The sequence below is a fragment of the Peromyscus maniculatus genome, chromosome 18 (genome assembly GCF_049852395.1).
Source record: "Peromyscus maniculatus bairdii isolate BWxNUB_F1_BW_parent chromosome 18, HU_Pman_BW_mat_3.1, whole genome shotgun sequence".
Classification (NCBI taxonomy): Eukaryota; Metazoa; Chordata; class Mammalia; order Rodentia; family Cricetidae; genus Peromyscus; species Peromyscus maniculatus.
Genome location: NC_134869.1, coordinates 31793022 through 31807294, shown reverse-complemented (window position 1 = coordinate 31807294; position 14273 = coordinate 31793022). Strand labels below are relative to the sequence as shown.

The 14273-nt window shown below is 39.4% G+C and overlaps 1 protein-coding gene and 1 pseudogene across 6 annotated transcripts in view; one reads left to right on the top strand and one right to left on the bottom strand.

Moving 5' to 3' along the window:
* Positions 1–14273, bottom strand: part of Lin7a (lin-7 cell polarity scaffold A) — a 140951-nt gene that overhangs the window by 57083 nt on the left and 69595 nt on the right. The window lies entirely within an intron of this gene.
* LOC102923097 (dnaJ homolog subfamily A member 1 pseudogene) lies at positions 4025–5272 on the top strand (annotated as a pseudogene).

Genomic DNA, 14273 nt, shown 5'->3' with positions numbered 1-14273 from the left:
ATCACAGTTCACAATTAATAATTTATTCATTTTCAGATTGTCAGAGCTTTATAATACTATTGAATATTAGAAGTAAGGCTATTTCAGAAAAAATATCATTGAAAGAATGAATGCAAGTAATGTTATTCAAATTGTAAAACAAATTCTTTCCAATTCACAGTCTGGGGTTCATACTAATCTCTGGGCTTTTTCTTTAGCAAAATAATTGCTGGGACGGGATCTTAAACAACGCAATGACCATTCTGCAGCTGATTGTCTGGTGGCTGTTTTGTCCTGATGGGATTTACTTTCCAGTCCTGAAAGAGAGTTTTTGCAAATCCTTAGGGTACATTTGAGTTTATGAATGGTCCATTCCCGGCAATGTTGGCAGGGGCTGATTCCTTCAGAAACCAGAACAGCTGAATAAGCTATAAATATCTTTGAATTTGGATGAACTAATTGGCTTATTCTTCACAAATGGCATGCAGATTTTTATCCTTTGAAAGAGGTAGATTAGGATGTGCTGTTTGGAGGTCCAGAGCCACATCTTGAAGTTTGGGAATGGTTTCTGCAGAGTGGATGTTGTGGAGGAACCTAACACCCTTTCTTCCCTAACTGGGATAATTACAAAGCTAATGTCACCAAGATTTCATCCTACCCTGGGTCTTCCTGACACCCATCAGAGATTGCAATCCCGGAAGAAGTATAAACTCTCCTCGGCCACCTTCAGCAGACCTCTGAGTGTGGCCATTCAGATAGAAAAGGCTGTTAGGTATGTCCTGAACTGCTGTGGCATTTCCTAGTCTTCATCAGCTAACCTTGAAAGAACTGAGTCTTCCCATGCCTGAAAACATGTTCCAGAACTCAAAGTCTAATAATAATTACTGTGTCTGGTTTTCCACACTACTTCTGATGTCTAAGGTTTGTGTTCCTTGTACTGTGCTCTATGTGGCCCAGAGAATGATTTAGAGTAGCTGTGGTCCACTCGTAGAACAGATGAAGATCTGATTGTGCTCTTGCATAATCATATTCCTTATTCCTGCTCTTGATAAAGTGGAGGAACTTCAGTCATTTCTGTCCTCCCGTCCAGCTGGATGTTTTTAAAGTGCCCCTCCTGAGACCCATGATGGCAAACAAGCAAGAAAAAAATTGTTCTCTACATCTATAAATGTCTCTCAAAAGAGTGACAGAAGTTGTGCCCATATTTGATGATGATGAGGTCACTCAGGAAACCTAGACAGGTGGCAAAATGGCTTTTTCCTGGACTCCTACCAGAACTGCCAGCTGGGCCACTGTGTCTGGTCTAAGGTAAGTTTCCTTCTGGAAGGCTTAGCTCTGATTGATCTGCAGTGAGAAGAAGATACATCCTTGGATCTCACTGTACTACTCTGTGCTATTTTCTTGCTTTAACTGGACAGCTTAACATTTGGGGGGACCCTTTGTTCTCAGTTACAGAGGGTGGTACCCAGAGGAGCTCCACTTACAATCTGGCATGATTTGTCCATTAGTCAGGTGATAAGTTATCTCTGGAAGACCAGGATATCAAGCCTAGATAAGTAGTTCTGGTCAGAAAGCATATCCAACTCAAACGTGCCCAGAGCAGATAGTTATTCGATAGGTCTATGATAACATTTGCAAGGGTTGCTTCTGATTTTATCTAGATGATGTGTATAGTCTGATATAAATAAATTTAAATAAAGAAAAGGTTTCCTATGAATTTAATACTTTTCATGTTATTTTAAAGATGGTACCATATTTAATTTATAAATGTACCATCATATGCATATGGACAGGTAAGTGAAAGATGAAAAGCCACTGTTTATTTACTGAATGCTCTGTTTGTGAATGCTGAATGTTTGTGCCCCCTTCCAAAATTCATATGCTGAAACTTTATCACTGATTATATTAGGCTTACTAAAGACTGATTGGATGGTAATAGTAGCTTTCAAAATAGATCTCAACATAGAGAAATGAAAGATTTGGTTCTTTCTTTCCTTCCTCCTTCCCTTTCTTCCTTCTTCCCTTTCCCCCCTCCTTTCTTCATCCATTCATTTTTTTCTCTTTTCTTTGTGTGCATGTGCATACTTACTTGTGTTTTTTCATGTCTGGAAAAGCACACTTGTGTGGGAGCCCACAGAGGCTTCCTAGTGAGAACTTACTCAGGGTCAGAGAATCTGAGCTTGCTTTACCCAGAAGGGCTGAATAAGATGACCATGGGTGTGTTTACCAGGTGTTTGGAAGAGTCTACACTTGGCTGTACTGTGTGCTTTGATCTTGCAATGGGGAGGTCCTTTGCTCTTCCCCTTGACATGTTATAAAAGCCCTTTGCAATAAAAGACAAGTGTTGGGTATTGACCCAGGCCCTCCTGAAGCTATCCTGTGTCTCTGTCTTTCTTCTTGTCAGCTAGGTCTCTCTTTCTATCATTTCCTAATTCCTCTCTACTCTACCTAGGAACCCTTCAAAAGGTGGGAGCCAAACTCCACAGATGGTACCCAACATGGGGCTTAGAAGGAACACCACAGAGCAGGGAACATGACCGGTAATTAATTGAAGGAGGTGGTGATATTCTAATCTTCAGGAATAAAAGTGTAAATATAAAGCAGAGGAGTTAAAATTAGGCTGCAGCAAGTATCTCTCTAAAGTTGTAAAAAAGTTTTGGTGAAGGTTTAACTTAGGGTAGAGTAGTTTTTCTCCCAAGCACAGACAGGACCTGAGATGCAGAAAGCAGGTCTAGGACTGAGCAGACACTGAGAACCTGGCAGTCCCAGTACAAATAGCCACTTTAGAGATTGCCAGCTTCCGAAGCCCCTACCACAAGCAGTGGCAGTCAGGGATCAGCAGCTGAGACCTGTGGATTATCATCAAGTTCACAGGCAGTGGACACTAAGAGCCAACACAAATATCGAGGTCCTGCATGTTTTCTGCCATGGCTGAGCCTCAGTGAGGAGAATGCAGTCAGCCAGCTTGACATGGCTTGAGGCTATGTGCAAATGGCAGACAGAGGCTTAGAGTGCAGCAGAAACTTCAGACCTCAGTGGCCAGAGCAGATCAGCGCTGGACTCCCACAGACTCCCGTGTGTGTGTGTGTGTGTGTGTGTGTGTGTGTGTGTGTGTGTGTGTGTGTGAAGACCAGAGGACAATCGATGGCATTAGTCCCCAGATTATTATCTTGCTTTTTGAGACAAGGCCTCCCCTTGGTCTGGAACTTTTCCACTGGGCTAGGCTGGCTTCTCAGCCAGTTCCAGAGGTCCACCAGTCTCCATCTATCTTTATATCCCTAGTTCTGGGATTGTAAGTGTGTGCCATCACACATAGTTTTATTCTGTGGCATACAGGGAATCAAACTAAAATCTTGGAAGACAAACACTTTACGGACTGAGACCTCTCTAATTTTAGTCCTTTTCCAGGGAAGTTATCCAATGGTTGAGGTTATAACTGTGTTCACTATGACCAAGGAATTTTTTGCCAATGCTACAGTGGGTGGGTGAAGCTCGACTTCATTGTAGGGTATTTGAAAATGTGAAAATGTGTTGTTGTTTTACCTTACATGCCTAGGCACCTTCTGATTGTTCTAATAAAGAACTGAACAGTCAACAGATAGGCAGGAGAGGGTAGGCAGGACTTCTATGAGGGGGGGAGGAGAGAGAGAGAGAGAGAGAGAGAGAGAGAGAGAGAGAGAGAGAGAGAGAGAGAGAGAGAGGACTAAACCAGTATAATTACTAACTACATTATAAATATGGTCCTTATATCCACAAATAATTGTAGCCCTCACCCCTCATCTGGGGAATGTCTCTTGCAATAGTTGAAACCACAACCAGTCAAAATACAGAGTTATGGAGTCCAGTTCCAATGGATATATCTACAACACAACTCCTGTACCTAAGGCTTACGTAGCATTTAGGAGGGTATAGAAAGACTTTAAGAGCCAGAGGATTGAGGATTTGCTATGAAATTGTATGCCTTAAAATGTATCTGGAATTTTCATTTTACAAAAACCTCAGCTGGAAGCTACTCTCCTTTTTCTGCTCTCCAGTGCTGGCCCGCTCACTGGCTGTGAAAAATGGTGAAAGAAACCACTTACTATGATGTTTTGGGGGTCAAAACCAATGCCACCCAGGAAGAATTGAAAAAGGCATACAGAAAATTGGCCTTGAAGTACCACCCTGATAAGAATCCAAATGAAGGCGAAGCATTTAGACAGAAGTTCTTGCTGATTCAAAAAAAAAAAAAAAAGGTAATTCTATGATAAAGGCAGTGAACAGGCGATTAAAAAGGGCAGAGCAGGTGGTGGTTTTTGGCTCGCCCATGAATACCTTTGATAAGTTCTTTGAGGAGGAGGAAGGATACAAAGAGGAAGGAGAGGTAAAAATGTTGTGCATCAACTCTCCGTGACCTTAGAAGACTTCTATAACGGTGCAACAAGAAAACTGGCTCTTCAGAAGAATGTGATTTGTGACAAATGTGAAGTGCTGCCCCAACTGACAGGGACTGGCATACAAGTAAGGATTCATCAGATCGGACCAGGACCAATTCAGCAAATTCAGTCAGTGTGCATGGAGTGCCAGGGTCATGGAGAACCTGTCAGTCCTAAAGACAGATGTAAAAGCTGCAACGAAAGAAAGATCGTTCGAGAGGAGATTTTAGAAGTTCATATTGATAAAGGCGTGAAAGATGGTCAGAAGATAACATTCCATGGTGAAGGAGACCATGAACCAGGACCGGAGCCAGGGGATATTATCATTGTGTTAGACCAGAAGGACCATGCTGTTTTTACACGATGTGGAGAAGACCTTTTCATGTGTATGGACATACAGCTGGTTGAAGCATTGTGCGGCTTCCAAAAGCCAATATCCACTCTTGACAACCGAACCATAGTCATCACCTCTCACCCAGGTCAGATGGTCAAGCATGGAGATACAAAATGTGTGTTAAACCAAGGTATGCCATATAAAAAAGAACGTCTGATCATTGAGTTTAAGGTGAATTTTCCTGAAAATGGCTTTCTCTCTCCTGATAAACTCTCTTTGCTGGAAAAACTCCTTCCTGAAAGGAAAGAAGTAGAAGAGACTCATGAAATGGATCAGATGGAACTGGTGGACTTTGACCCAAACAAGAAAAGATGGCGGCATTATAACAGAGAAGCATATGAGGACAATGAACATCACCCCAGAGGTGGCATTGAGTGTCAGTCCTCCTAATGGGCCAGTTACTCTGTCATTCTATATGTAGTAGTGAATGTGGGAAGGACTGTAATCATAATATGCTTACTACTTGGCTATTGTTTTTGTTTTAATAGTCAACTATAGTGTAGTGTTGTAAAAGTTAAATGAAGATCCCGATCTCCCTGCCTGGGTGCTCTCCCCCCATGGGAGACCTCGATTTGCGGGATGTGGGAATGTGGGGTGGCTTGGGAAAGAGGAGGAGGGGGGGAGGAGGGAGGAGGGGGGGTCTGTGGATAGCATGTGGAGTGAGTAGCGAATTTCTTAATAAAGAAAAATGAAAAAAAGTTAAATGAAGAATAAACACAAATATAAAAGCTCAAAAAAAAACAAAAAACAATAACAAAACAAAAAATCTCAACTGAATTTTGTGCATTTTTTCTTTTTCTTTTTAAAATTACTTGTTAATACATTATTTACTCAGAGCTCCTTTCACTGATTCTATCTACTCTACTTAAATGTCAAAAATCATCCCTACCCATAACTCCAAGAGTACTGCACCTCTGTTTACTTCTATGTTGAAAATGGAACAATTGACCCAAAGACATAAGGATTGAGATGATGTGGTAAATTGCTTTTAGGAGACAACTTGTAAGATTTGAACACAGTTGTAACTCCACTCCATTCTGGATCTGCATAAGATTTTGTTAAAGTTGCTTCCATGTAAAAACTAAAGAGGGAAAAGAGTAAGAGCAAAGAAGTAGATCACTTATTGATGCAACAGAACTCAGCAAAAATGATGTGGAGAAAACAATGGTTGTTTACATTTGCAATGATAGGGTGAAGGCATTTGAAATTTTTGTTTGGAAAATTTTTTTTCTTTTATTTGCCAGGAAGTAGGCATGCATTTTCATTAGGGACATTGTTGGAAAATCCCCATGAAGCAAAACATCTGCATCATGACCACAACTGTCAGAAAGATTCCCTGGCATGCAAAGCAGTGCTTGTCTCAGTCAGTAGAGATGCTAACTCATTAAAAAAGCCCAGGCCTGAAAATGAACCAAATTTCATTTAACATTTTGAAGTGATATGCCAGCTTTAATTATAGTATGAAAGAAGAAAGGCACGAAAAAGCAACATTTTGATATGAAAAAAAAAATATTTCATAGGGCATTTTCTCCTGAAAGATGAAAAGTAGGTCAGTTTTATCAATGTGAATAATGATTTGAATCTGAATGCATTATTAATCTGCCTTTGGGGATGACAAGAATCTGCCTTTGTATTTTCATATCTTTCAGATTAAATCATATTTAAAAAACTGGAGTTTAGTTTAGAAAAGGTAGAGGGCAGATAAGCTCAGAAAGTTTTAATTGGGTTGATGTGTTTCATTAGTCACCTTTTCCCATCAGATGAGGATTACCAATTTGAGACGGACACTCAGTCTCTTTCAGGCACTGATGGTTCCTGTCACACTGCCCAATTCTTTTTTTATCCAAGATCATTTTTAGCATAACTCAATGTTAACGGAAAACATCCTTGGATATACACCTGTTTCACAGTCTACAGTTCCTTCTCCATGTTCTCACTGCCCATTTGGATGCACATTTTACAACCTTGTATTCAGACACATATAATTATTTAATCACTTTTATTATCTATGGGGCAAATTCCCTACTATAAAATTAAAGAAATTCTGTGTTAATGTAGATGAGAGACGTGAAACTTAACATCTGTATTTTTAAACTGAGTGGTCTGTCCTGCTGGGTGATAAGACTGGGAATGTGTGCTTACTTGTGTTCTGTAAATTTCATTTCTATATTAATGTTGCTAGAAAAGGAAGGGACAGACTGGATCCCATGATTGAGTAATGGAGAAAAGAGTTGGCATCAATAACTCAGGAAAACCATCAAAAAATACTTAAAATGAGAGATTTTGCTCTGGCAGTTGTCAAATTTGAGTAGGATGGCTAATTAGATTATGGGATCACACATACGGCTAGCACATGCGTTGTGTGGCTGCTTCCTATAAAGTGAAACATGCTCTCCTGGAAGAAAATCCAGAAAGCTTAAGAAAGTCACAAGGTTCAAAAATCTTAGAAAGTTATGAGACTGATAAAGTCTCTCTTGGATGTTACATAAGCATTAGATTATTGAGGAAGAGAAGAGCATCTGTCCGAGCTGCCTGTAAGTTGGGCAGCGAGCTCTAGGCATGTAGCTTTCATGACTTATTGTCCATGCATAGGTGGACTTTTCACTGACACAACTGCCTTTGAGTCATTTGAGCCTCTATAAGCAAGCTTCCTCAACCACAATCCTGTACGCAACTCCAAAGGTCACCAAACCAGATGGGTACAGTCACTTCTTCAGCTGGTGCCCTGTCTCGGGTGAGCAGATATCTGTTCGCGTCTCATTACTGAAAGTCATGCGATAGGGTCATTAGGGCACCTCACATATCAACTCATTGTGCATATTAATGCAGAAACTCTCAGGAGATCTTGGATCTAATACCCACTGGTGTCTTGTGAATGTGAGGATGAACAGGCAACTGGGACTGAAATAAAGAAGAGTTAAGAATTGACACTGTGTGGTGTTTATTGGAGAGAAGGATGAGACATCTCTTTTCTTGAGATAACAGAAAGCGGCATATCCTTCCAGGGAGTTCAAAGTGTTTCTTCTTTAAGTTGGCTAGATCTCAGAATTGTTGCCAGGATTCACACTGAAGCATGGGAGTAGTTTTGCCTATATCATTCCCGTTGGAATATAAGCCACTATGGGCCATTTCAGAGATGGTTTGTTTCTTAAACAAGAATTTGTGGACTAGGTAAGGAGATACAATGTTAGAGGAACTTAACATAGTGTGTGTGTGTGTGTGTGTGTGTGTGTGTGTGTGTGTGTGTGTGTGGTGTGTCTGTTTGTCTGTCTTGGGGGACTTTGTCACAAATGGCAAGGATAACCCTTTCTCCTTTTTGAAACAGAAATCAGTATTTGTTTCTATTCAATAAACAGATTCTTCAAGGACCAACATTAATAAAGATAGGAGTCTCTCACTTTTAATTATTTTACATAAATTAAAGGTTATTTGATAGACATAAGGTTTTATAAAAGGAAGCAATCAGTGAGGCTAGTCTATCAAGAGTAACAGGTTCTTGATTACATTTGAATATTATTCAGTTTGACTGCTAAGTAATAACTAAGAGTCCCTTTCGAAAAACTGTTAAGTGGCTTTTTGCTTCTTCAATATGGCTCTTCTTAACACAGTTTCTTTCTTTTATCCAGTTTAGTTACTCACACAAATAAAGTCTTCTCTTTCCATGTGTTTTCATTTAAATTTCTGTTTGGGTCCAGAAGAACTCAGACAGAATGAAAGTTTCAATTCAGGGTGGCTCAAGGCAGATGTTCCCTAAATGTAGCTGCATTATCAAATCACTTGGAGACCTTTAAAATACCCTGGTGGCCCTCTTGCTCCCAGCCCCAAATACTGACCAAACTGAAGTAGGGTGGGAGCTAGGCAAAGGATATATGAAAGCTTTCTAGGTGATTCTCATATATGACAAGGTAAGAACCAGTGGGTCAAACACTAAGAAATGACAATAATAACAAGAAAGTTCGGCATAAAGTGAATCTGTATTAGTAGTTTAGGGCTTTTCATCTTTCCAGAAAGGTCCCAGATGTTTTGCCCAAAGGAAGCCTGAGAATGCTAGCTTTGCTTAGAGACTTGTTTTTTGTAATTGTCCTAAAACTGCCATAGTCTCAAAATCTGCCTTTAGACGGCAGATGACCACCCTTGAACTTCCAGTCAGAGCACGCTGTTTGTGTAAGGACTGCATGCTTCCCTCTTGGCCTAACACTTAACAAGGGGAATGAGACCAAGATGGCTGTCTCCGATTACAGGAGTTAGAGTGACCCTCCTTGTTTGCTGAGGCACACCGAGGCCAGAGATTTAAGAGATGGGTGCAGGCACCTGAGAGCAATCATATTCCAGCCAGCTGCAGAGAAGAGTCAGGGCTCCACTCACCCGGGAGCTGGGACGATTAGTGCCATTCATGTTTTCACATTTAAATCCACAGCCTGAGACGTACTTGGACAGGCTGCCTCTCATACAAGAATTCTGTTAATTTTCTTCGACTCCTCTTTTTATATAGACACGTGTTCTGTATTAAGGAGAACTCGTGAAGATATCAAGGCTCAGAGCAGTATCAGCTGGAAACTTTAACCATTTGCCCCAAACCATGCTTTCCTGGGTGCCAAGGTTTTACTCTCAACTTCCCTTCCATTTTGCCGTTCCTAGTGTTGTGTAAGAACTTGGTGTCTTAAAATATCAACGCCTTTCCACTCACACTTTGTTATATTTGCCAGCCACCTCTTTCATATGCACAAACACGTGAGAAAGAGTTCCGAGATGTGTTCTATGTTGCCAGTTTAACAGGATAGCATTTCAAATTTCATTTGAAGAATATTTTTAAGATTTCAGTCCATATAATGTCTATCCCTTAAGTGTTCCCTTATAGCTAAACAAACTGAAGATTAGAAACAGATGTTTTTCGCTTCTTGTGTCATCAAAATAATAGGTAACAACTTGACTCAATTTTGTTATCATTTCTTTTCTTTGATAAGGCTTCAGTCACCACCCACAAGAGTTCAGCAGTAATTATCAGAGGCCACCTACCTAGTACCAAGGTAATCATTTATGAAGGTCTTCTGACATGTCAGTATTTGCATATGCAAGGATGAAGAGACATTTTTCCTGCTGCTAAGCGATGAAAGACACTGCAGGGGGTTCCACATTGCCCACATAATGTTACTTGCCTTTTGATATATTCTCAGTAGAAGTTCTCAGGAATTAATCTACTAATCAGAGAGTGACTAGTGTCTATCTCATGTAACAGTCTCTGACCTGAGAGATCAGTGAGATGCTGCCTGCCCAGCTGTTCGTCAGAGATCATTGCTTACTTTAATTAACACATTGGGAATATATAACCTTTGGATATGGTCACTGGAGGGTAGGATTTTTTTTTTTTTGCAGCAGGTTTCACAGAAACTTACATTCACGTCCATCCTTGAGGAAATCGTAGCACAGAGACTAGTATTCAATGTCAAAGATTAGACATACTATACCTCAAAATGCCCAGCACTTGACACTTAAGGAAGTTGGGTAAGATACCCATTCTAAACAAGGTCAGAATTGGTGTCCAGGAGCTGGAGTGTGAAGCCAGCAGGAGATAAAGTTAAGGTGGCCAGGTCTTAGTTTAGGCATAGAAAAGAAAAAGGAGGCATATAGACCATTAAACCTAAGAACAGGTCAACTTAATTTTTTAAGGAATGTAGTTCATGAGACACATGGCTAGTCTTCTCCAGCTCATATTAAGGCCTGTGGAAACCCACTTTGATAGTCTAACACATGTTTTCTGCTCACAAGATCAAGATAATTTCAGTCTCACTTAGAGGGTTTTTCTGAAGAAAGCGTTCTAAAGACATCTCGGTATGTTCCGTTTTTCCAAATAATTCCAGATGTTAAGTTGGGTTGCTTAGTTGGTTGGGGTGGACTCATCTGCAGGTAGATTACATTGTACTTCACCTGAACACCATGAAAAACACGTGGCAAAGATTCTCCAAGGCTTAGAAAGAAAACCATGATGTCGAATTTTTCCAGTTACATTTTAGGAGTATGTATAATAACCATAGTACTTTTTGAAGAATATACCCCCTTTTAACAATTTAACTCTATGTTTATGAGTACTTTGCATACATGTATGCTTGTTTTTCATATGCATGCATGGTACCCATTCATCCTTTGGGATTGGAGTTACATATCGTTGTCAGCTACCATGTGGGTGCTGAGAATTGGACCCAGGTCCTCTGGAAAAGCAGCTAGTGCTCTTAATTGCTTGAGCTCTCTCTCCAGCCCAAACAGACAGAGTTCTAATTTTCAATATTGTTAAAAAATCATGTCATGATATGTTGTGAAACAGTTTCCTCTGAGACTGAAACATTCCACACTGTAGGAAAGCTCCTTAAGTGGGAAGTTAAACAACTCAAAATAGTTTCAGGAAGTCCCTGAAACTGACCAGAGTCACTACACCTCTTTCTGTCAGGGCAAACTATAAAGAACGCGAAGTTCTATCATAAATGTAAAGACCATTTCCAAAGAAAGGGTCAAATATCCAAGGTTATAAAACTAGCAACTTGAGTTTTGAAGGCCTCTCTGTCATAGGCAAATGTAAGGAAACCTATGTCAAGAACAGTAAGAACTGAGGGACTGTGTGAGCATCTCATGTAGCTTCTGCTCCCCTCTTTCAGCCCTTCTGAAGGACAGAGGAAGTGAGAGGAGAGAAGGTAAAGCAAGTCTGCCAGTCATTTCTAGCTTTGTTCTTATAGGCCCAGGGCAAAGGAAGGTCAATGGAGAAAAGAAGGGAACAGGAATTGTTCCTTGGAATTAGTGTACATCCTTTGGTGACTTTATTTTCTAAATGAAAATATGTTTATTGGAAGGCAGTGTCTGAAATAGTATCTCTAAAAGATTATTTTTTCTATTACCAAAGCAAAATAAGATTGGTTATTATCCAGCTGTTTTCAAATCCAATTAAATAGTTTTGTATATTTAAATTAGTTATTGTAATCAGGAACCTCAGTTTTTCTTTTTTTTTCTAGTTGTCAATATGAACATTGATTCCAAGCACACTGACATAGAATTCAATAAATATTTTTTTCTAATCAGTATAGAAAGGAAACCAATAATCAAAATATCCAGATGTATAGAATTTTACATCTTTTGTAAATATTTTGCATATAGAATCATGTTTAAGGAAGTATGCATTATAAAATAACTTTTAAAACTAATGTTAATATTGAATTATTAGAAACAATAACTTCTAGATCTTATAATACAATGTAAACATTTCATCACTGAATACTGAGTCAAGGGAAAATGGGTTCTATTTTCTTTTATAAAATGGCAATAGTTTCTAGAATACAAGCATAATAATTTATACTGAAATTATGTTTCACTACTCACTCTGATTATTTAACTAATAAATGTAAAGGTAGGATAAATGCTCTGAAATTGCCTTTAAAGGTATCACTTAACAGAGGCCAATATTTATTTTATGGCAATTCAAGTTGGGGATAATTCACTTGCATAGTTACAGGATCAGATTGTAAACAGTTCCCTTTTTGCCATTGAACTCATTACTTGGAGGATTATAATGCCATAATATGAATAATGCATATATTTTCATGATTATGCCACAGTGATTAAATTAATATATTAAAGCAATTCTTTATTATCCAAGTTTATCTTTCCTTGACTAAAAATTTAAATATCAAGTATGATTCAGTGACTTTATTACTTGAAGTTCTAATGTCATAAAGATCTTGAAAAATGCCTCTCTTGGCTGTCATAATGTATCCAAATTAATTAAGGTGAATGAACACTGTGAATAGGTCTCTTCCCCTTAATGATTATTTAAATAGTTGCCTTTGCTTGACAAGGTACTTTGTATGAAATGTCAGCGCAATGATCACACTCCTAAGTACAACTTTTCAACCACAATAATGAATTAATTATGGTCCTCTCATGGGACTATCCTCAAATATTTTAAATATTTACTATTGACAAGTTCAACTGTCCATACTGTTCTACATCATTTAGATTTCTTCCAGTCTTCCTTTCTCTTGGCTATTTTAATTTCAATTTTAATGAATTGACAAATCTTTATCACAGCTGTAGGAAGAAAAGACTTTCTAGCTTGTTTAAGAAAGTTTGTCACTTAATCCCCACCATTCCCGTTCTCTCAGTGAACCACAGTTGTTGGCTAGACATTCTCTTGCACTAAAAGTAAGACCTTTCTCGTGAACATGGGAACTGAATACTATTAGAGAAATTTCAGTTGAAAATACTTCAATTTACTTTCTCAAACAAGGAATCAATGATCAATGGTACTCTTGCTCACTTTTCCTATTGATTTATACCCCTCAGAAGTTAGCTTGAGAATTCTGTAGAAAGATGTATGTGGCACTGTTGTCTTTGTATCATAATATGCCAGCTGAAATACTGAAGCAGCCATCCCCTCTTATAACAGGACTGACCCTAACAGGGCCAGGTTTTTTTTGTTTTTTTTTTTTTTTTTTTTTTTTTTTTTCCTTTTTCCCAGGGGCCAGTTTGCTAAGACTTCTGCCCCATATTATCCCACCATCCTATGTTGACTCATGTCTGGCTTCAATCAGACCATCAGGAAGTACATGCAGTCTGGTAGCCAATCAGGGTCCTACCCGGCCATAAGCAGGAACTGTTCTTGCTATTTTTCAGTCAAACAAACCCCTGACACAGCAGACAGACCCCCGAACACCACAACCACAATTGCTGACCAGATGTCATGAGCCAATCGAAAAGTGATTCCTGTACCAGTAAGAGTCTATACCCACTCACTTCAAAGTACACTTAACCACAGCTTGGAATTCCCCTAATGCTGCTTCAAAGGAGCCTGTGAGTTTCTCTCAGAGCCACATTTGCCACTGTGTCAGATGGTTGACCCCTGTGTGCTGGAATTTTGTTTGTTTGTTTGTTTGTTTTTTCGAGACAGGATTTCTCTGTGTAGTTTTGGTGCCTGTCCTGGATCTCACTCTCTAGACCAGGCTGGCCTCAGACTCACAGATATCCTCCTGGTTCTGCCTCCTGAGTGCTGGGATTAAAGACATGCACCACCACCACCCTGTGAATGCTGGAATTTTTTTTATTAAATGTGCTTGTTGATTGCATGTGTAACTGGTGGTCTTTTATGGGACTTCTTGCGGACCCCAACAATATCAGGTTAGAGAGATCTGATGATTTTGTATTTGTAAAGAAAGTATGTGAGCTGGTCATTGGTAGCATCCCCTTTTAATCTCAGCACCAAGTGGGGAGGCAGAGGTGGGAAGGTCTCTGTGAGTTAGATACTAGCTTGATTTCAGAATGAGTTCCAGGTCAACTAAGGCTACGTAGTGAGATGGGTTTTAAAAAGAAAAAAGAAAAAAAGAAAAGAAAAGAAAAGACTAAAGAAAATGATGTCAAAGAGATCAGGAAACAGAATCAACTAACTTGAGCTCTTAGGGCCACACAGAGACTGAAACAAAAATCAGCTAGCGTACATGGGTCAGACC